The sequence below is a fragment of the Phalacrocorax carbo genome, chromosome 1, assembly GCF_963921805.1.
Source record: "Phalacrocorax carbo chromosome 1, bPhaCar2.1, whole genome shotgun sequence".
Taxonomy (NCBI): Eukaryota; Metazoa; Chordata; class Aves; order Suliformes; family Phalacrocoracidae; genus Phalacrocorax; species Phalacrocorax carbo.
In genome coordinates, this window is record NC_087513.1 from 197,260,115 (window position 1) to 197,282,991 (window position 22,877).

The following is a 22,877-nucleotide window of genomic DNA, read 5'->3' on the forward strand; positions in this document are numbered from 1 at the left end:
TGCAAGTGTTCAGGATGCTGCCATACTTCTGCACAACTGTGCTTTAACCTACAGTTCTGCATGATCCCACTCCTCCATCCAGTGTTCACTGTAATTCAAACCCCCGTTCTCTGAATGAAGACCCTGATGATTACAGTGCTTTAGAGCCTCTCCTTGTATAAGTAGAAGAATTAGGCAGATGCCCTGGAGCACGTGAATTACAGCCTCAAATTGCTACCTATCTGGGGAGAGGCACAGAGCCCAATCTTTGATATCTGCTTAGTGAAATGAAACATGGTTAAAAGGCTGACAGCAGTTCTATGCATGGTTCTTTGGTATAAGTTAAAAACAACAAAGCTGCAAAAAGTTCCTAGAGAAATCTATACTCAGTGGTTGCAGAATGTCCTTTATTAGTCTGCTCTGTGTGTATTTACAATCTTTGATTAAAATTAAATTATGTGTTATTTGTATTATAAATTTGTTTGTTTGCAACTCACCCATCTACTCTGTACTTTGTGCAACCTCCCATAGCATAAGCTAAACCAAAGGAATTGTATTTTTTGAAGACATCACTGTGTAATGGCTCACATCACAGTATCAGACTATAACTGCTCTCTTTACTTGGCAGTCTGTCACTTTAAAGTTGTGGTGCTAATAAAACACAAAATATTTCACAACTTAAGAACACTGATCACTTTCTACACAAATGTTACATCCTTTTTTTTTTTTTTTGCTTTCTTTTTTTTTTTTTTTTTGGCCAGTCTATTCCTTTTATAATTTTGGCATGGCACTCTGGAACCTGGAGATGAATGGCAGTTTCTCACCACTTTATACTGCACTGGAAACCTTGATGTTTCACAAGAATACATATGAACTAAAACCCAAGTGTACTAATAATTCCTGTGAATGACTCATTTCATACTTTCTTTTAGCTATGGTTCTCAAAGATGGGGATGTATCAAACTGTATGTTGAACAAGACTTTAACCTGGCTTTACACTGCTTTATGCTTTCCTTTTTCCAAAATGTAGTTCCAAGTGCATTATGGCATTCCAAATATATTCAGAACCTGATAATTTATTTATTCCCATCAGCTCTCACATCAATACAACACTGTTTTTCTGGAATTTGTTTTCTTTTGGTACACTCCCACATCATGTAATATTTCAAATAGAGGTACAGTAGTATGAAAAAGTTACTAAGGGTGTAGTTTTCCTGTGTAACTTGATTCAGCATTATAACAATGCTGAAAGTTACAGCTTCATTTTATTAGTGTGTTAAGGTCATTTGCCTTGTAATAAACAAAACCATCTCAACCTATTTCTTTGAGATCATCCTGGCTTCGACAAATTTTGAAAAGCAATTGCAATAAATATTTTCTGCAGTAATTATCACACAGTTAGGAGCAGGGAGTTGGGACACAACATTCTTCAGCTTTTTCTTCTGCCCAAATTTTAATACCTATGAAATAGAAGGTTTTTCTTCTCTGGGTTACCTCACCTGTAGTTTCACTAGTTCATGGCTGGCTAGAGCCAGTGTGTGTCTGCCGGCACCATCTGCAGCTAAAGCATAGATACCATGAGGCATTATCACCAGGAATAAGCACCAGAGGCCAAAGTTCCTGTCAGGGAATATATAATATATATTATAATATATATAATATAATATATAATATATTATATTATAATATATAAAATATATAATAGTATAATAATATAATAATATATAATATATATAATAATAAATATAATATATATAATATAATCAGCAAAGCCGATGTTAAAGCTCTAGTCACTCGTCAAAGCAATGAAAGTGTAATTGTTGTTGTTCACTCTCCTTCTCCCATGAAATTAAAAGAACAGCTTGACATAAGAAACAGCTTTCTCTAACTTGGCTTTGTAAATGCAGCCTTTAATTTTTAAAAATCCAAGAGCGGTCTTTCTAGATTCATCTTTAAACATAAAGGCTGACTCTCCACTGGAGAGCTTAGGTGAAATGAAGAGGAAAGAGCAGCAAGCAGGGAACTGATTGCAGGTCCTTGATCTCCAACAGGTAGCCCCCAGGGTATGTTAAAAAGTCATAAGGGCTACCTTTAAATGTTAGACTACAGATGTAAGCCCAGCACGTTGCCACAGCCGAGCCCTGACACTACCCTGTCACCTCCTGCCTGCCTTCCCTTGCACCAGCTAGCAGAAATGTGGCTGGAGAGCCATGAAGAGGGGTGGCCATGAAGAATGATCTCTTCTTTACATCCTTAATTTTACCCTAGTAGAGATAACCCTGTGATGAGGGAATTCTTCAGGCAGAGTTCCCTGATGCCTCAGAAAACCTGAACCTATCAGTTCTGCAAGAGTAGTTGCATCTGCAAGAGTTTTATAGCAGCCACCTCTCTCCTCAGGAGGAAAGGAAATAAAACTGATAGGTGTGGTCTACGTTTGTAAGACAAAGCCCACAACAGGAAATAATTTCAGTTTGCCACATTTATTCTTACACTTTATCTTCAAAAGGAAGGATTTCCTCTTGACTCTGTACCAAGGAACTGTCTGAGAAAGGTGCTGCATGCATTGCTAGAGGTTCCTAGCACGAAACATGAGATGAGGTTCCTGACAGCTGAAGATCCAAAAACCCTTCACAGAACCTGCAGAGTGTGAGTTTTGCCATTTTCATGGGGTTACATGACAGCTTAAAGACTCTTCTGCCTCCATGTCCATTCACCCGCTTCAGATTTTTAGGAAAATAGGTAATTTATTTTGGTTTTACCTTCTTCAGAAAAGCAGGATGCCATCAGCAGGAAAAACTTTCAAAATGAGTTTTTCAGTTTAAGTCAGTATAGAGCAAACAGTGACAAAAATAAGACTGAGAAACAAAGGTAAGAAAAAGACATATCTATTTAAATATACACATATGTATATTGATGTATTTATGAGAAAGGGAGGAGGTGTGCCGCAAGGGCTGTGCTGGCTGCCTCTCTCCTCTGATTAATTGCTTTGGTGTCAGGGAACTGGCCTATCCATATATATCTGCCAGTTCAATTCTTTATGTTTTCTATCACCACTTAACCACTGTTCACCAAAGAGTCAAAAGCATTTAGCAGTCACACATTCTTGCACAAGCATACCAATAAATCCGTCTGATTTTATTAATTATGTTAGTGACAGGCTCTAGTCAGAGTAGGGGAGGAGAAAGACTTACTTTAAGTGCCTATAACCGGCAGTTTATATGTACATGGTGTATAGATGTTCATGCTTCAGAGTATAAAGCTGTGACTAATGAAGCTTTGGAAGAACTATCCTTTACTGGTACTTTATTTCATAATTGCTTAGTTTAAAGTTTCTTGCCTTCTCCTCTGAATCATCCTATTTGTGGGCTCCAGCAGAATGACACTTGGTGCAGCTCTAGTCTGAACTTGTTGGAGGTACACTGGGTACCTGCCTTCTGCCACCTTGGGGCTCTTACAAAATGTTTTGCATTGGAGGTCAAGATGGCCCATCTGGAGAAGGGGTTAATCTGGCTGGAAGCAGGGATGCCAGGGACAGAATGACTCACTGCAAGGGAGTAAAGTTTGCAGATAAGATAGGAAATGCTGCAGTAGTGTCTTGTAACAACTGGGGAACATTAGTGCTCGGGGGCCACTTTTGGTAAATAGACCTGGCACTGGGGGATGGACCCAAGACCGGGCTGACACACTCCACACCAACACTCACAGGATTGGTGCTGGTGTAAGTGTATATAAGGAATCACTTCATGCCACTTCATGATTATTAAATCTCCTTATATTTAAGCACAAACATGTGTTTCATTTGCCTCCAGGGGTTCATAATAAAAAATTCCCAACATAATATACATTTCAGAGTTCACCACTGTATGTGGAAGGATTGTTTTTCCCAGCTATACATGTCACTTTTGGTTTGTCTGCACTGAGATTGAGCTTCTAATTCTTCAGTCAGTCAGCACCATGAAATCTTTTTGCAACTCTTCTCTGTAAGGCTGGTGCAGTGGTTCCAGTCTATTTACTGGCCTGCAAGGCTCCTTTCCTGTCTCTCTCCCTTTCAGCTGACTTTGGCTTCCTCTTTGATTACAGCAACTCTGAATAAGGCACAAAAATTCTTAAGGCAAGTACTGGTTGTGATGTTTTGAAATAACTCAGTCACTGCTTCTCACAACCCAATTCTAATGGTATCTTTGAATGTCTTGTATCCTACTTAAAAAGCACCACATGAGTCTTTAATATATTTTCCAATTTTTCCAAAGGAAAGTTATACTACCTGGGGAGGATTGACGCACCCATCTTAACAAACATTTGGTTCAAGCACAGTACCAATAAAATAGACATAAACCTATCTAACATAGATCAACACAGATGATCAGTGGGGATCACCCCAACTTGAAATTATAACTCAGATCATATAGGTTTACAACCTCTCCTGTAAAAAACTTTTATTTCTGTTAGCTCTGTCAAAAGTATGACTCAGTGAATTGCAGATGAAGCCAAACAGATCAGCTAGCCGTGGGCAAAACAGGGGGGTCACTTCTGTGCTGAAAAAATCTGTCCTGACTTTGCTAGTTAATTTTTATACTGCTAGAAGGGTATAGGGAGCTACACAGTCTGGTTGCATTATTCAAAATACTTTAAGTGGATAAAATAGCCTGCATCTGTCTCTGATCTGAGGCTGTCAAGTTCATTTAAAGTTGAAATATTACATGATCAGGGAGAAGTAAAAGCCCAGTGTAGAAATGCAAGCTGAACTAATCTGAATGCTAAACTCTTATATTACTGGGAGTATCCCATCTCTTAATTTAACCCTTAAGTCTTGCAGAAAGGTGGGCAGAAGTAGGAAACATAGCCTTCAGATTAAACTATCTGTTAAAATGGAAATTCGTTTACTTTTCTCCCCATCTGTATGGCTGACAATGGATTGGGCTCTATTTTCAACCTGCTAAGTTGGGGCTACAAAAAAAGTTTTCCTCAAGAAGCAGATTTGCTGCCCTGTTTCTTTATTTTTCTGAGGAAAAGCAAGATGGCAATTTGTAGTGTCCAAAACAAGCTGTAAGGGACACACACCTAAGTGCTGGATGCTCAGTTAATGGGGAAGCCTGCATGTTTTGGGATTTTTAATCTCCTGGTCCCTAGTGGGACACATGAATGGAAAAACAAAAGAAAACAAAAAAGACAAGTGGGTACAATTTTTGAAGATCTTTGTTCCCCTCATCTGAGTTAAGACAATTTCCAGTACTGAGTTAAAAGCAAAAATTCTAGTAGGTTCTTCCTTTCTTTTTCCTGACTCTCTGTTAATAAATGAGGTTAGAGCAGACTCAGTCCCAGGGAGGGTAAGAGTCTGAGTCTGCTAATTCATCTGTTATTCATCACACATTTAAATAACCACTGTCCTGTAAAGGCTCCTGAAGTTTGAATTCACTTACAGCAAGTGCAAAAAAGAAAACCTGGATAAATGAAAACTCATTAAACTTTTCTTCTACAATTTGAAATTCATTATATTTGGTTCTTAGGAATGAGCTTTTTTTACTAGTTCACTTTAGAAGTGAAGCCATAGGTATTCTATTTATTTTCCTTGGTACTGCACAAGTAACCAGAGAACATATCTGGCTCCCAGAAAACCTTTTTCTCTGCCTGTAATCACTATGCCAGCTTTAATTGCTGCTTACTGACTGCCATGCAGTGTTCTTGTTACTTTTTGATAATTTACAAAACCACTGTAGACATCTGGTACTTTGAAAAGCCTCATGCTGTACAGTGATTTCTTATTTGCCATCAGAACAAGTTTCCTTATCAGGGAAAACAGTTTCCCCTTTTTGTATCCTCAGATGAACAGAAAAGACACCTGATGTGGCCATAAAGACCATGTGATTAATTTCCTTTCGTTTTCTCTTTATCTATTGTAGAATGCTTTTACACTTGTACTTACAGGGAAGAAGTAACAGTGGAAGTTAAATGAAAATGGTTTTATGAATTTCCTGCCTTCTGATGTATAGAAACTTCTTAATAATTGATTTGAAAACCAATTTTATTATTTTTCATACTACCTTCAGCAGGGTGGATTGCAACTTAGTGTAACAAGGTTTCCTGTCCAATATTTTCACCAGCCCGATAGTCAAAGATTTCTCTGTGTTCAATACTGTAGAGAGGAAAAAAGACAAAACAAAGTATCTCCCAGTTCTTTGTGTGCTACAGCTTGGATTTACAGAAGTACACTAAAGACTGTGCTGATCGACCCAGTACTAGATATTTCTATGGGACATCTGGTTTTGTCTTCAAGAGGGCAAAGGAATAGCAACAGAACAACTAGGTTTTGAGAAAATAAATTATAGCAAATTGTCAAAAGTTTGGTTTATCCTCAGAGAAAAAGTGACCCTGCAGTTTCTCAAGTAGAAGGAGAAACCTCCTGAGTGACTTAATAGAAGTTTTCTTTATCTCAATAGATGTGAGTTCGATGGAGGTTATGTTTCTTCAGTGTGTTATATGGACCAGTAGGAACCTTGAAACCAGGGGTAAATGAAGGATTCTGGAGATGCTGGATACAAATGTTAAACAGAATTTGAGTTTGGGGGATGATATATGCTTGAGGAGGAAGGGAAAATGCTCTTCCCTTAGGAACTCGTAGGGAAGAAATGAACTAAATGTATCTGGAGGCAAGAGGCAAAGTAGCTTTTATTCATTTCCTATCATGCAAGCCCTGATTGTATCAAACATAACAGGCCACTTTATCAGAGGTAGCAATTGGAACAAAGAGTAAATGAGTAAATGAAATGTCTTCCTGGCTGTCAGTAAGTTAGTGCAGATCTGTTATCATCTGTGAATATTCATAACAGAGAACAAGGGACAAAACACTCCTGCTGTGAAGGGACAATTGAAATAGTCTGCACAAGGAAGGCAAGAAAGTATCTGATGAATTGTACTCCAAAGAGTAGACAGATGCTGCAAGCCAACAACAGGTGTTAACAACAGCTAGTGTCAACAACAGGATTTTGTTTTTTATGACCATCGGATGCTCTGAAGACTGAGGAATGCTTGGAATAGATGGGATCCACCTGACAAAGTTGGGCAAAACCATCTTTGCCAACAGGCTGGTCAACCCTGTGAGGAGAGCTTTAAACTATGAATGACAGGGAAGGGAGACCAGCAATCAGGGGAGGAAGTGGTGCATGGGATGACAAGCAACGGGTGCTGAGTGATGGTGACAGGAGAGACCTGGTTATCAGCTGTACAGGGTTGAAGGGGGATCATCCCAAGTGCATGCACATAAATAAAGGAAATGTTGAAAGAACAGCATGATGAGGGCAGCTCTCACACATTTTCTGTGAAATTAGCGTAAGTGGTGAAACTCTGAAGTGCCTGTATACTAAAACACATAGCACAGGGAATAAACAGGAGTTAGAGATCTGTATGCAGTTGCAGGGTGATTATTTAATTGGAGTCACAGCAACAAGGTGGAATAGCTCACACAACTGGAGTGCAGCGATGAATGGATACAGGTTCCTTAGGAAGGACAGACTAGCAAGGCAAAGTGGAGCGTCATCCATTATGTGAGAAAGCATTTATGAGAGAATGCATGCAGCTCAGCCTTGGGATGGCTGATGAGCCAGCTGAGAGCTTAAGGGTCAGAATTTGAGGGTGAATCAATGTGGGTGATGTTTTTATGGGAATTTGCTACAGATTACTTTGGCAGGAAGATGTAGGTAAGGCCATCTTCAGACAACTGAAGAAGCTTCACATTTGCAGGCCCATGAGATTTAATAGCATGCATCCAGAGGTGCTGATGCAGCTGGCTAGTGTCACTGTGAGGCCAACTCTCAATAATATATGAAAGGTCATGATACTTGGAGGAGGTTCATGAGGACTGGAAGAAAAGAAATGTCACTCCTATCTTCAGAAAGGGCAAGAAGGAGAGTCTGGGGAACTACAGACCAGTCGGCATCACCTCAGTCCTTGGGAATGTGAAGTAGCAAATCTTCCTAGAATTCATTTCCAACCAATGAAGGGCAAGAAGGTGATCTGGAGTAGTCAGCAGTGTTTATGAATGAGAAATCATGCTTGGCCTACCTGAAGCCTTCTGTGACAAAATTACTAGTTTGGTGGATGAGGGGAGAGCAATTTAGTCAGATTTTCAATGCTGTCTGCCATAATATCCTCATTGACAAACTGGGGAAGTACAAGTTAGGTAAGTATACACTGAAGTGGACTGAAAATTTGTTGAACTGCCAGGTTTAGGGGGTTCTGATCAGCAGTGCGATGTTGTGATGGGTTGACCTTGGCTGGACGCCAGGTGCGCACCAAAGCTGCTCCATCACTCCCCCACCTCAGCCGGAGAGGGGAGAGAAAATATAACAGAAGGCTCATAGGTTGAGATAAGGCCAGGGAGAGATCACTCACAAATTACCATCATGGGCAAAATAGACTCAACTTGGGAAGATTTAATTTATTATCAGTCAAACCAGAGTAGGATAATAAGAAATAAAATCAAATCTTAAAAATACCTTCCCCCCATCCCTCCCTTCTTCCTGGGCTCAACTTTACTCCCTAGTTCTCTACCTCCTCCCCTGCAGCGGTACAGGGGTTTGAGGAATGGGGTTTGCAGTCAGTTCATCACATGTTGTCTCTGCCGCTCCTTCCTCCTCGGGGGGATGACTCCTCACACTCTTCTGCTCCAGCATGGGGTCCCTCCAACAGGAGACAGTCCCCCATGAACTTCTCCAATGTGAGTCCTTCCCACAGGTTACAGTTCTTCACTAACTGCACCAGCATGGGTCCCTTCCACAGGGTGCCATCCTTCAGAATAGACTGCTGCTCTGTGGGTCCTCTGCAGCATCACAAGTCCTGCCAGAAAACCTGATCCAGCATGGAATCCTCTCTACATAGGTTCACAGGTCTGCCAGGAGCCTGCTGCAGCACAGGCTTCCTATGGGGTCACAGACTCTGGGCACATCCACCTGCTACTACATGGGGTCCTCCAGGGGCTGCAGGTGGACATCTTCTCCACCATTAACCTCCATGGGCTGCAAGAGGACAGCCTGCCTCACCATGGTCTTCACCATGGGCTGCAGGGGAATCTCTGCTCCAGTGTCTGGAGTACCTTATCCCCCTCCTTCACTGACCTTGGTGTCTGTAGGGTTGTTTCTCTCACATATTCTCACCCGTCTCTGGCTGCTGTTCCACAGGGTTTTTTTCCCCCTTCTTAAATATGTTATCACAGAGGCACTACCACCATCGCTGATTGGCTCAGCTTTGGTCAGTGGCAGGTCTGTCTTGAAGCTGGCTGGCATTGGCTTGGTTGGATATAGGGGAAGCTTCTAGCAGGTTTCATAGAAGCCACCCCTGTGGCCCCCCCACTACCAAAACCTTGCCACACATACCCAATACAGATGTTCAGCTGAAGGCCAGTCACTAGTGGACTGTCTCAGGGGTTAGTGCTGTGGCCAACACCAACATATTCATTCATGACCTGGATGATGGGACAGAATATACCCTCAGCAGGTTTTCAGCTGAATCACATCTAGGAGGGGAGGCTGACACACCAGAGGGCTGTGCTGCTACTCAGAGCAACCTCAGCAGGCTGGAGAAATGAGTCAATAGGAATCCTGTCTTGCTAACAAAGATAAATGCCAAGTCCTACATGTGGAGAAGAATAGTGCTATGCACAAGTACTGGCTGGGAACTGACTGCCTGGAAAGCAACTTTGCAGAGAAGGCCCTGGGGATCCTGGGGACCCACCAGCTGAACATTACCTAGCAATACACCCTTGCGGCAAGGAAGGCAAGCTGCTTCCTTGTCTGCATTAGGGGGTTGTCCTTCTCTACTGATAAGACACATCTAGAGTGCTGGGTCCAGGTCTGGGCTCCCGAGTACAAGGCAGACATGGACTTCTGGCAGCAAGTACAGCAAAGAGCCATGAATAAGATTAGGGGATTAGGGGATCTGACATATGAGGAGACGCTGAGAAAGCAAGGGCTGTTCATCTTGGAGACAAGGCCTCTTCAATGTGTATGAATATCTGATGGGGGAAGGCGATTAAAGAAGACAGCCAGATTCTTCTCAGTAGCACCCACTGATAGGACAAGAGGCAATGGGCACAAAGTAAAACACATGCAATTCTATCTAAATGTAAGAAAAAAGCTTTACTATTGCTAGAGGGGTCAAACTCTGGAACAGGCTGTCCAGAGAGGTTATGGAGTTTCCATTCTGAAGCTATTCAAAACCTGACTGGACATGGTCCTGAGCAACCTGCTGTAGATGACCCTTCTTTGGAAGGGGGTTGGACTATATGATCTCCAGAGCTGTTCTCCATCACCAGTTATTCTGTGAGTCTGCGAATCCTGCATTGCTCCTTACATAACAGTTTTGTCTTGTGTCTTGATAGCACTCAACCTGCAAGGACAGTAAAGAGATTTTTATCCAGCAAAGCTTCTGGCTTCCAGGAACTCTTTCCTAGCAACTACTCCATCTGAAAATTATCACACATTTTTTTCAGTCCAGGGATACTTTTAATGCCATTGTCATGGACAGGAGCACAGGCTCAGTGGACAGCATGGGGACAAGAGCAGAGATGATGTCTATTTAAAAGTTAGAAAGCATGGATTTCTTTCCTATGGCATTTAGTACATCTGTCACAAGACAGGACTTGGAAGAACAAAATATGTTCCAAAAAATATGTGTTGGTAATCTGAGTTAAAATACTGGAACAGTTCAGACATTTTAGAGGAAAAAAAGGGCAATGAAAGTATTGTTCAACTACAATACTCGTGTTTCTCCCTCCTCTCCACCCCAACCCCCACAAAAAACCACCACACCCAATGTTTTCCAAAACTAGAGATATCTGAGAAAGGAATTAGAGGCAAAAATCCCTAAATATAGTTTAGAAGGTATGTATTAACCTTTTCCCCTTCACTTATATGTACATTTTCCACATATAGTTTTATAACTCTGGTTTCAAGCACAGACTTGAAAGGATGTTCAGTCTGATTTGTTATTCTGAACTGATAGGAACTCACTGGATTTGGTTTCGCCTTCTGGTTTTCAATTTATTTTCCATTTCTTTTTGTACCACCTGAATTTTAAGTTCAAACAAAACAGAGTCCTTAGTGTAAGATTCCCCTCAAATCACTTTTCCCTACTTTAAGACAAGGCTTGAGAGCCATCTGTTCTGGGTACAGCTAGATAAATGTGGTCCTGAGCACAGAAAGCATTCCCCATACAGTCAGCTACCTTGTGCATTGCCACTGAGACAAATTATCAAGAAAAGGAGAAAAAAAAAAAGTGCAGCAGTTGCTTTTAGTTTGGCTCAGGAACTTTAATTGTTGCTGAATAAGCAACTTTTAATAGGTAAGAAATCTGCAGGTGTCTCTTCCTGATTGCTCAGGGAATAGTTTTATTTGTGTTACCAATAACTACAATTATGTGTTGAAATCTCCAAAGGCAGCCATAGGTTTCTCCCAATGTGTTAACTATGAGCTTTTAAAATTACCTGAGGCCTGAACAAGGGTAGGCATGGACCACTAACCCCTATCCTGAGTGTTCAACCTGTCCTGATAGGAGTCATGAATAAGAACAGCACAGCATCAGTCAAAGCATAATAGTCAGACTGGGAATATAAACACACAGACCCATCATCATCAGAGAAACACAGAAAAGGAACCCATAATGACTAAAGTAGATCCATCTAAGAGACATGTAAGTCTAAACTGCAAAGTTTTTGCAATTGGAATGAAAAGAGGTTTATACCAATGTGTGCAATTCTTTCTTCTAAAAACATGGCAGTCTGCTAGTCCTTCTCATTTTTTTTCAGGGTGAAGAAACCTGAACCTCAGAGAAAGGTTTCTGTGTAGTGCGCATTTGTTTACAGTTGGAAGAAACTGGCTTTTCTCATGGGTTCTCAAAAACAAAGTCCTCTGTGAAAGTGTCAATTGTTCCACCCTTTATCTTCTCCCTAATAACAAGTTCAGTTTTACAGTACAGCAAAGCCACAGATTAGCAATTAAAGAGGGTTATTGCATTGTCTGGCTGGTTCTGCACCACATAACTGAAGTATCCTGTAAAATATCTATCTATAAATAACTAAACCCATACAAGTAAAACCGTAGTAGCACATTTTACAAGCAAAAGTGAAGAATATTTCACATTTTAAACTTAATCTTCAAAGCTGAGTGGGAGGACAGGGAGATCTCCAGTAGGGCAATAGTGCTCTCTGGTGGAACCAGAGCACCATCTAATTCACCAGGCTAAACATGATCAGTGGTGACATGAGGTGTTTTCAGTGCAAGGATGATAAAAACAGGAATACAAGCTGCCAGAAATGGCATACTCTGCTGAACTATTGAATTTGCTGAACTACAGGTTATAATGGGAGCCGCAAAACGGTTTCAGAGGGGAAGAGTTTGTGGTTAGCCCAGCACTAGCGTATGTGGGAGAAGGGAGGGGAGGGGAGGTGGGGGGAGGGATGTATCATAGATGATACATTAAAGTTTAGGCCTATATCTGATGGGATTTTCAAAAGACATTCTTTATGAGGTAGGACAGCAAAGGCCTGCTCGTACCACGGTGTTTGGAAGCTGCTTGGTACAAAATCAGAGACAGACATAAATATTCTTCTGATTGTAGCTTCTGTTTTCTGTTCTATGATTAGGTAAATGAATGCAGAACTAGCAGCTCCTCTGAGCCTCTGAGAAGACTTAACAAGCAACTTATCACCTAATCATGAAAAGGCCTTACTGTTAATCTTTTAAAAGTACTTATAATTTTCAACAAAATGTAGAAAGCTGTTAGTCAAAGATGATGTAAATTCTGTTGACTCTGATTCATTTATTGGCAAGTCCATCTCTCAAAGTTTGATTAAAAGCGCAACCGTATCTTATCGGTAGGAAGTATCCCACAGAGATAAATGGATGGGATAAACATGCAAAATAAATAAATGTTAAATCAAATATACATGTACATATAAAAATTCTTGGAATTTAGTTTAGACTACTTCATAGCATTAGTGCCTACAGGCAGTGAATGAGGTAGCTCAATGCCTGTTCAACTCCAAAATAGAAAGATCTTTCCTGTGCCAAAAGGCTTAAATACTAAGTAGAGAAGAAGAAAGGAGAATAAACATAAAGTATTATTATCCCCTTTGACAGAGTTGAAATTTAGGTATAAAAAGCCTGAGTCAGCAAAACACATAAGCACGTGCTTAAGCTCATTCAGTTCTTCAAATATTTTTATGTATTTTGCTGAATGGAAACAGCATTAAGCACATTCCATCATCTTCATCAGATGAGGGTTATTTGACTTGTTTACACTCAGAAAGAATTTCTGAGACACAAATAAGACTTTGCCTGGGAGCAGCCCTTTCTAGACCTTGTATCCTAAACACTTTAATTTGTAAGTTTTAGTCACCCAAAGTAACCTATGCTGCCTAAGCAGAGAAAGTAACTGGATTTAGTAGAATTACCTACAGGGGAAAATAATTGCCTTACATTATCCTACCCCAACATGTATACTGGGAGCACGGCAGGAAAATTATAGGATGGATGTTTAGGAGGGGGACATATCACAAAACTTCAGCTGATGATTCCTTTGACAGAATGCCATTTGTGGGTCAATATTTGCAGTACAGGTTAATGTTGGCTGAGCATTAACATGAAACAAATGTGTCTTATAGTGATATCTGCCAATATTTAACAGGGAGCTCATACAAACATTTGTCCCTTGGCCTTTCATTAACTCTGTTTCAAGCACCGGTGTCCCTGAACACAGAGAACTCAGGGTGATGGAAATTTGGGCATTTCATCGTCACCATCTTGGAATCAAGCAAGAAAATAACAAGTTAACACAAAGCGGAAATATTATCCCCTTGTTCCAGAGTACACTGATAGCCTGGAGGAAGATTGCTGGTGCAACAGAGCACATCTGTACCTAGAGCACAAAGAAAGAATTAGTATTTCTAGACATAGCTCGAGTAATTAATCTCTGGGTTAAATTTTTATATGATTTTAAAATGATTGGTAAAGCTAAAGCATCTTTATGGAGGCTAATGCAATAACACCGGAGGAGTGTGAACCCTGAGCAGCAAGAAAATCATTCCAAACTTCCATTTGATTTTGTGGTGTTATTTCTAACTGGACATCCAGAGGAATTCCCTCCTGCTTGTGGCCAGACCAATTTTATTGCCTACATGTTTGGTGTTACTGGTGGTTTGGAGAACCAGGTCATGCACAGTCACTGGCAGGGCCAACCTGTCTGCCTTCACCTTCCAACTCCTGGGTCTTCGCATGATGCTCACTTACTTTCTTTCCCAGCTTCCCAGTTGCTGAACAGTAAAGTTGACTATGTCACCAGAAATGAATAGTGGTTACCATTTGTATGAAAAACAAATCACCATATATATCTTGACATCATTATTTGTGTTCATCCAAAGGAATTTAGAAACTGGAGTTTTCAATTTATGCAAACAAGGTGAATGAAGAAATTGTTTCCTGGACCTGAAGGAATTGCCTCTTCAGGGCCCATCTATTACTCCTGAGAGATGTCAAACAGCTCTCCATTAAACTATAAGGTGATTCAAATTCAAATGTCTGTTTTCCATATCTTTTTAATCTTATCATCTGTCTGTGAATTGAGGCACAGGTACTGGGTTTGTCTATTTACCCATTGGGGTTTTTGCAAGTTACACAGCAATTATTTTTTCCCCTGAAAAATATTGCCTTCCAGGCAGACAGATGAAATCCCATTGCAAGTATTGGTCCTTTACTATGATTTAGGTGCTGCAGTGTAAATGATCTAACTTTTTACTGACTTAATTCTGTAAATGAAGAGGAAATTATTCAAGGAATGTCCTTGAGAATATGAATGTGTACACTTCTGCAAGTCATTCCTAGACGAATTAGACACAGCAAATAAAAATTCAGTTCAACTTTAGTCTGTATTGCCACATGGTGGCCACATAACCGCAGCGATGTGGGCTGCTGCTGCAGCAACACAGAAACCACTGATAATTCCAGTACCTGTTTTCTAGGCACCCCACGTGAAGAGATTTCATCTATGCTAAGGTCTGCTGTGCATGTCCTGCAAACTCACTAACATCTAAAAACTCAGGTAGTGTAATGCCACAAACTATGCAGTCTGATTATAGGACTGATTATTTAGACTGAAACTAGCTGTAATCAAAATACTAGAAGTACAAACATAAATGGATGAGAACTGGAAAAAATCTTGTAGAAATCCTCAAATTCTGTTTTTCAAGTTCTTCTGAAAATGAGTGCATTTACTGTAATAGACTATGGTATTTTAACATTATTTACATTTTACTTTTAATAATGACAACATGTAACATAAAAATAATGAACATTTTAATGATACACATCACCTGCTCCCCTGGGATGCCTGGGAAATGTTTGAGAGCCTGACTTCAATCAGTTGTCAAAACACATGTCAAAATACAGAAAGAAGTCCATATAAAGGCCAAATACATAGAAAATAGGGGCCAGTCCACCTGTCAGATTTTTAACTAGAACCAGTTGGAGATTGTTTTTATTTCCCCCAGGGATAGTTTGGCATTCTTGGGGAAAAAATCAAAACCTGAAAATATCAAACCTGAACACTTTCCAGTGAACATGCCAAATAGTGAATCAAAGATGCAGCCATGGGACCTTGTAAGAATTATGACAATAATGCCACATGCATCCATCATCTACTGTGAGCAGAGTGTCCTGCAAAACAGGGCTCTAGGTGAGGGAAAAGAACTTAGTAGTTGCCCGTGCTGCACCGTGAAAGAGGTCCTTTGGCCAGGAGCCCGTCTCTTAAACCGAATGGAGCCATGAGGCAACAGGACCACATCTTCCATGAGGCACTGTAGCATCATCTCCAAATCAAAATATTATATTTTTGGACCAAAACCCCGAATCTTTTCAGGTTTAGGCCTTTTATTTTTTGGATCTAAATAAGTATTGAAATTTTTCCATGGAAAGCAAATAGTTTTCTCAAAATATTTTCTCTCTTAGTTTTTGTCATTGGAAATAAATTACAAATGGTTGGGTTTGATCTGCTCACAAATTCTGAGGAACCATCTCAAATAAAACTAGAAAATTTGCTGTTTAAAAGCAACCTTATTTAAACCCTTTAGCCTGCAACACAGTATGTCACAAACAACAGCAGTAGGAAGAGCTTTCAGAAGGACTGTCCAGCTTCATCTTAACCTGGTGGAGATGATGCAACTTTTACAGGGCTGCCTCTTACAGCAAGCCATAGCCAAACCAATGCCTACCCCAGACTAAGCTGGCGGAACAGGATTCAGATTTGACAAGCCAAGGCTTCTTGATGGCAAAGTCTTTTCCCCACTCACCCATGACCCATTGCATGGTACATCTGCTCAGGTCTGCAGGCAGGGCCATTTTGTTCTACAGTTCTCCCCAGGTGATTGCAGCTTCTGTAGAAAAATACAAACTATCAGCACTGACGTGGTACAGTTTCCTTCCTCACTGCAAAGAGGACAGATTCCAGCCTCCCCACTCGGAATTGGAATGTGGGGTAAGGCCAGGTCCCTAGATAGCTGATCTAGCCTAAAATTCAAATACCTAGAGAACCAGCTGACAGGAACATACTACTTTCTGTGAACATATTTTTCTGTGTAGAAGCCCAGATCTAAAGCATCATGTTTAAAAACCTGCTAGTAGCTCCCCAGGGAAAAGAGATCATGCACAGAACAAATTCCCTGAGGGACATAGTTATTCAGCCAAGGGAGAGGGGACCAGGCAGCATGCAGGTGGGGTGGGGACACTGTGGATGATTTCTGCTATGTCACAATGCCAAATTTACAATGCCAGAAAACGTCAGAGGGACGAAGATCCTGCAGCTTCCCACACCTTTTCCCCAGGATTTTTGCACCAGGCCATAAAGTCATGGGATTTAGAGCAATGAGAAATTCAAGTTCTTTCTGAAATGGCTTTGTAATAATGAGCATTGTCTCAGAAAACTGGAATCACATCTTGCATACTCCTGAGAAAATGCCTTCATTGAGAAGAGATGCATTTCAGGGAAATACCATTATTGTTTCGGTTTGCCCCTTTGTGTGTTCAATAAATCTTCAAAGTGGTTGTGACTATAATTCATCTGGGCCGTGGGCAGAAGGAGACATTTCTCCCAAGAGAGGGAGAGACTACATGTGTGTGTGGTCCAAGAGAAAGCAGCTTTAATCATGCGCTGAGAGTAATAGGCATTGTACTGTGACTAAATTTACTGTGCTTTCTGGCAGACTCTGTGGGGAGAAGTGGTGCATTTCAAGCTCTAATCTTTGTTTTGTCTGTAGATTTTCACTCTTTCTATACTAACTTGTTACTAAGGGCCTGTTCTTCAGAAAATGGGGCCCAAAGTCAGCATCTACTTTTGCAAACTCGAGTATCTACCACATGTGCATCTAAGTGCAAATCTGAAGTGACTCATAAAGAGCTTTGGACACATGGGTCTGCAAAGTCCATTTTTGCTTTCATGTATGTTAAAGATTTTGCACAACTGTAGTTATGTTTCTGAGAATAAGATGCTCGCTGTTTAGTTCAGAGATACATTTTATTCTCATCTCATTGCCAAAGGCAACTGAAATATTGAAGTACAAGCACGGTGCCAACTGTGTGGTTAAATTGAAGTCCCCAGCTCAGCTTTTCTACAAATTTAATTGATAGGGCTGCAGTCTTTTCAGATCTTTTCAGATTTGGTCATCCTCTTTGTACAAAATTAAGAGAATTAAGGCCAAATCCAAGCATAAAATACCACCATAAGTCCCTCATTGTTCTCGTGTAATGGACAAACATGATGTGTTTTCCTTCAGTTTGATTTACACCATCAGCATTTGGAAGCACTGTCATTATTTAGCTGAATCTGCCAAATGTTTTCTATTTAATTACACAATGCAACCACAGAATCTCCTAGGAAAAGATTTCTTATTTATTTATTTAAGTTTATGAGATACTACCAAATAACTAGACATAATTCTCAGGGGAAAAAAATCTTGAAGAAGGAGTTTTTACAAGCAATGTAAGAAAAAATTAGTTGTATGGTTTGGGAGATTTTTTAAGTTTATCTGAGAACAAGAAAGAAGGAAGTGCAGAAAATAGGACTGAGGTTTTCTTATTTTAATCACAGTAAGTTCAAAAATCTACAGAAGAATAGGGAGATAACAATGTAGTGAAGTTGTGTGTCATTTTCTGCTGCAAGAGCAAGTAAGGGGTGTGTAACATGCTTCCTCAGTATTCCTTCTCTCCATCTGTCCTTCTGCCCTGCTCATTGTCTGTCACAGCCAGTCCATTCTGTCAATCTGGAGTTTGGCTTTACTTAGCTCTGAAGAGAAGGTGTCTCATTGTCACAGGATGTAACTAGAGTGAGTAGTTCAGATTCTTTCAAAGGTAGATTGTACTTTTATGAATAAAAATATCATCTAAAGTTATATTATCTTGAGTCATAAGTATAATCCTTTAGGGCATAAACTGATCACCAACAGGTTTGACAAAGGAATGTCTTCAGGCAGTGTATTATTACAAGTGATGAGTGATAAGTTATGCTATTTTCCATACAGGATTATTGACTTGAAGTCAAAATGGTTTTTTAATTTATCAGAACAACACGACAAGGAAAAACATACTGTAATGTCTTTCCAAGAAAGACAGGCTTTTGTACACAAAGCATCCACTCATTGTGGACAAGGCAGCAGGCACAGTGCTGGAGTCTCTTTCCAGACAGCAAACAATTTTCAGATTTAAAGGAAAATTATAAAGTAACCTTAAATTTATCATTAAAGAAAGCAAACATGCTGCTCAGAAAAAGGAACTCTTTGCTCCTCCAAAAATATTCCTTTCAAACTCCCTAGCTCTTACCCTCTGAAGGTATAGGATATATCTCCTTTTGCTTTCCATCGCTTTTGTGGTGAGAAAGACAGCTTGACCCTAGTAATTCCTTCTCCTACATTTTGTTTTTCAGAGATCTCAGGGGCTTTGGGGTGAGCAGTTCCACTTCTGACCATCACATCGCCTCTTGTCAAACAAAACATTTTCTCAGGGGACTGAGAGTGATTGTCTCCTGTTGCAGCTCCTGGCAAGAGGAAAATGAACTCACTGGTAGCCGGAGGCTGCTGAGTGCCCTTAACTGCTCTGGGGCAGTTGGGTAACAAAAGAAAACTGGTATTTTCAAAGCACAAATAGTTGGCTGCAACACACTGTGGCATGGCTACCGTCCCAGAAGGATGGACTGCTGGACATCACCAGGGAGAAGGTAGTTAACAATATTGGTGGCCAGTCTTCAGCAGTTGGGGTGATGCTCTGGTGGAGGTGCTAGTGGTGGTGAGAGACATTGTGCCTTCAGCCCCCAGGAGCTCTCCCCACTCGTAATGGTGACAGCACGTGTAGGTGTGTCCTCCAGCAGCAAAAAAGGGGTCAAAGTCCCCAGCCGGGGGTGGAGCAGTGAGGGTGGCAAAGCAGCGTCTGAGGGCACCCCAAACCAGCACCATGTGTGGGGGGAGCTCAAAGCCAACAGGGACAGAGCTGACCAGGCCCCCGAAACACAGACTCCAGTGTTCAACCTTCCCCAATTCCTCTGGCCCATATGCAATTTCCTGAAAAAGGGTGTATCATTCAAAGAGTTTTAAAATAGGCTACACATCCCTCATCGTTATTTTAATTTTAAAATGTTCTGCAGAACTAATTATTTTTAATGTTGGTTAAAAAAAAAAGGTGTGGTAAAATAATATTTTTAACGCTAGCAATTTAAATTGAAAACTCCTATAAAATTACCAAGTCTTTTGAATTGCAGCTCAGAAAGAAATATTTCCTTTTATGACACTCACTCCCTTCATTATATAATATTTAACCTATGGAGCTGTAAAGGTTATATGAGCTGCATACTTTGGAAGGTTTATTCCTCATCCCACTGTTAAGATACACAAATAAGTGACCGAGTAAGTAAGTAAGTAAAGCTAAATAAATGAAGCCAAAGATACACAAGCCAAAGTGAAGTATTGCTTATTCTTAATCCTGCCTCATTTGGGGCACTTCTTTGTGAGAATCCCGAAGTAGCTGAAGATCCCTTCAAAGAAAAGCTAGTTACAGAAAACTTATCCCTAGCGTTCATGTGATCAGGTAATGTACTTGATTCACACAAACAGGTAATCCACAGGGCTGCACTCTAGGCAGTTGAGTGCCTTTAATGTAAACTCCTATTGCAGAGGGCTGGAAAGCAGATAAAAGCTTCATTTGTCTTCTGAGCCCTCGCTGAAAATCTGCCCATTATACAGTGCAGACCTCTATGAAGGCTTCTGGTACCTTTTTGATGTGGGTGGCGGCGTGCTTTCAGGGAGGAGTTAATGACCAGCACACTCCTGGCTCGACTGGCCCACTCCCCACGACAGGATCAAACCATTGACAGGGGCTTTTCTATGTTGCCCAGCATCAGCAAGCTGTAGTGGCTACTCAGCTTGCCCAAAGGCATCGCCACGGGAAGACACGTCCCTCAGTTCACAGATAGAGAGAGCAACAAAGGTTTGCTTATGGCTCCCATGAAAAATAGTTTTTTTGTGTAAGGATATTTATCATCCTCTCATGTCATCATTCTTGGGTTTCTGGTGACAGTTGTGGCATGGACAGCGTACAGAGTCTTTTATCTGTGAATGTTAACATTTCTTTGAAGACTATGCATGAAATATATTACAAGTTTACTGATAGAAGAGCTGGAATGCCTTCATAAGAGGAAAGGATCACAGAAACAGACACATAACTGTTTGTGGCCTCTGTTTAGAAAATTAAGCTATGTTCAAAAGCACAAAACTAAACAAATTTTGCATTTGTTTCAGAGGCCTGAAGTTGGGACCCAATCCACCCCTCAGTGAAACCAGCAGGAGTCTTCCCATTGACTTCAATGAGCTTTTCATCCAGCCTCTGCTTGGTCTTAAGTTCTTTGTGATTAAACTTTCCTTTTTTCCTGATAATGCAGACAGGATTTGATGAAGTTGGCATGCAGCACACATCCATCACACCCTGAGACATGAGCTTCTAAAAGGGATGCAGCTACCCAGAGCCACTTCCCTGGGAGCAGGGACAACTGTCCTTCCTTCTAGGTGGCTGCAATGTAAAATGGTAGGATACTGTCAGCCTCTGCAGCTCCACTGCCTGCTGCAGCTTCTCATGCTCTTACAGTTCAGGATAAAATTTGTTTCAAATCTTGAATTTTTGCAATCCTTGTTGATACTTTCTGTATTCTTTGAATGCCAGCTGTTCTAGGATTAAATAAGCAAACCATCTGATTGACAAAAAACACCATCCTCAAACCCAGAATTTTGGGTGTATCTTTTAGGTGGTGTGCCGCAAACCAATTTGCGATTAATGAATGCCCGTGTCATCTAATAAAGTTGGATCTGACAGTGCAATGTTAATATCTAAAAGCAGATACTGGTAGCTGATGGAGATTGGTAAATGCATGTTCAAAATCCACATTCCGGAAATCTCCTCATTTTAAAAATTGTTTCCTTTCCACTAGGGGGTATTCGTTAAGTTTGGGGCAACTTGTGCTGCTGCTGCTGCCATTACAGTATTGAAAATGTGATTCTGAAAGAAGTTAATTCATTACTTTGCAATTCTGAGCTTCTGGAAGCAAAAGCCCACGTGGGCTGCATGCCACTGAGATATGCTACGCCAGTTCTGCAGTCTTCGAACCCTTCATAATCTTTTGTGTTTGCTGGTAGGGGTAGCCCACCCAGCATAAAAAGGCATGCAAATGATTTTAACAGACAAGCATTGCGTTAGATCGAGGTTTCCAGTGCTAAACTATCCAGAAAGATTTAGACAATTTTTTCCCTATGGTAAAATGCATATGTTAGTTTAAAGATGAAGAGAAATGAAATGTGTTATTTATAGCATGAAATATCCTTAATATTACACACATGTGTATTTCACTTAATCATTGTTTTGATAAATGCCCGCACTGCTAAACACCTAATGTACAACAGGATGTGGTTCCCACTTAAATTAGCAGATGCTATAGTTTCTGATTGTTAATGATGGACCTGTTTGCCAATAAAAACAACTGATGGATCAGCATGTGTGAGCTACTGAACCTCAGCAAAAGCCCAAACTAATGAGAGAGAGAGAAAAATGCTTCAGGTCACAGTCAGCAGATGGGAACTGGCCAGATGTCTGTCTGGGGCAGGGAAAGTGCAGCATGTATTTAAATATGTATCTATGTTTTTATATAGTAGCAATCACTGGGAAGTTCAAATACTGAGGCTAACCAAAGCAATGGTTTTGAAGTTTACTTTTGCAATTGGGGGAGAAAAATAAATGAAAAGGGCACATCTCTAAATCTGAAACTTCAGCTATCAGATGGCACTGAAATGGTCATTACATGCAATTTAGAACTCAAGAAATAAACTCGAAATGTTGCAAGTCAGAAGAAAGTTGCATTAGGTGATTTTGGCAACATAAAATGCCATCTGTGGGCAGCTGAAAATAAAATCATGTTTTAATTTTCTCTTATATTTTTATTAAGCAAGACATGCTATAAAACATAACATGTCTAAACAACATTTTTTGCAAGACTGCAAACGAGTGGAGAATATTAGCTAAAAAAGATTAAATTGTGCCATTCTAGTAAAGAACCAAGTTATACAGTTACATATTAAAAGCTAAACTAGCTAATTTCCTAAACATGCAGGCAGTAAATGTATGATTGAAAATGTCAGGATTTTTTAATCACATGCTACTGCAAAATTACACATATCAAATATCTCTGAGTAAAATAAATAAAATCTGCTTATTTTTCACTGAAAAAACTTGCACTTCTGCCCAGATTCAGCAACCTGGTCACACTGTCTCTGAGAGATTTATTCATCAGCTTAAAGATACGCAGGTGCTTAAGTGCCTGACTGGACTGGG

General features: G+C 40.4%; 1 long non-coding RNA gene across 2 annotated transcripts in view; it reads left to right on the forward strand.

Annotated features, from left to right (window-relative positions):
* Positions 1-22,651, forward strand: part of LOC135310467 (uncharacterized) — a 33,361-nt gene extending 10,710 nt beyond the window's left edge. Inside the window, exons 3-6 of one of the 2 annotated variants that reach the window (XR_010370544.1) lie at positions 14,390-14,527; positions 14,987-15,066; positions 18,937-19,227; positions 20,801-22,651. This is a non-coding gene — a long non-coding RNA (uncharacterized LOC135310467). The remainder of the gene's footprint in view (positions 1-14,389; positions 14,528-14,986; positions 15,067-18,936; positions 19,228-20,800) is intronic. The other variant, XR_010370548.1, reaches the window with a different exon arrangement.
* The last annotated feature ends 226 nt before the right edge of the window (positions 22,652-22,877 follow it).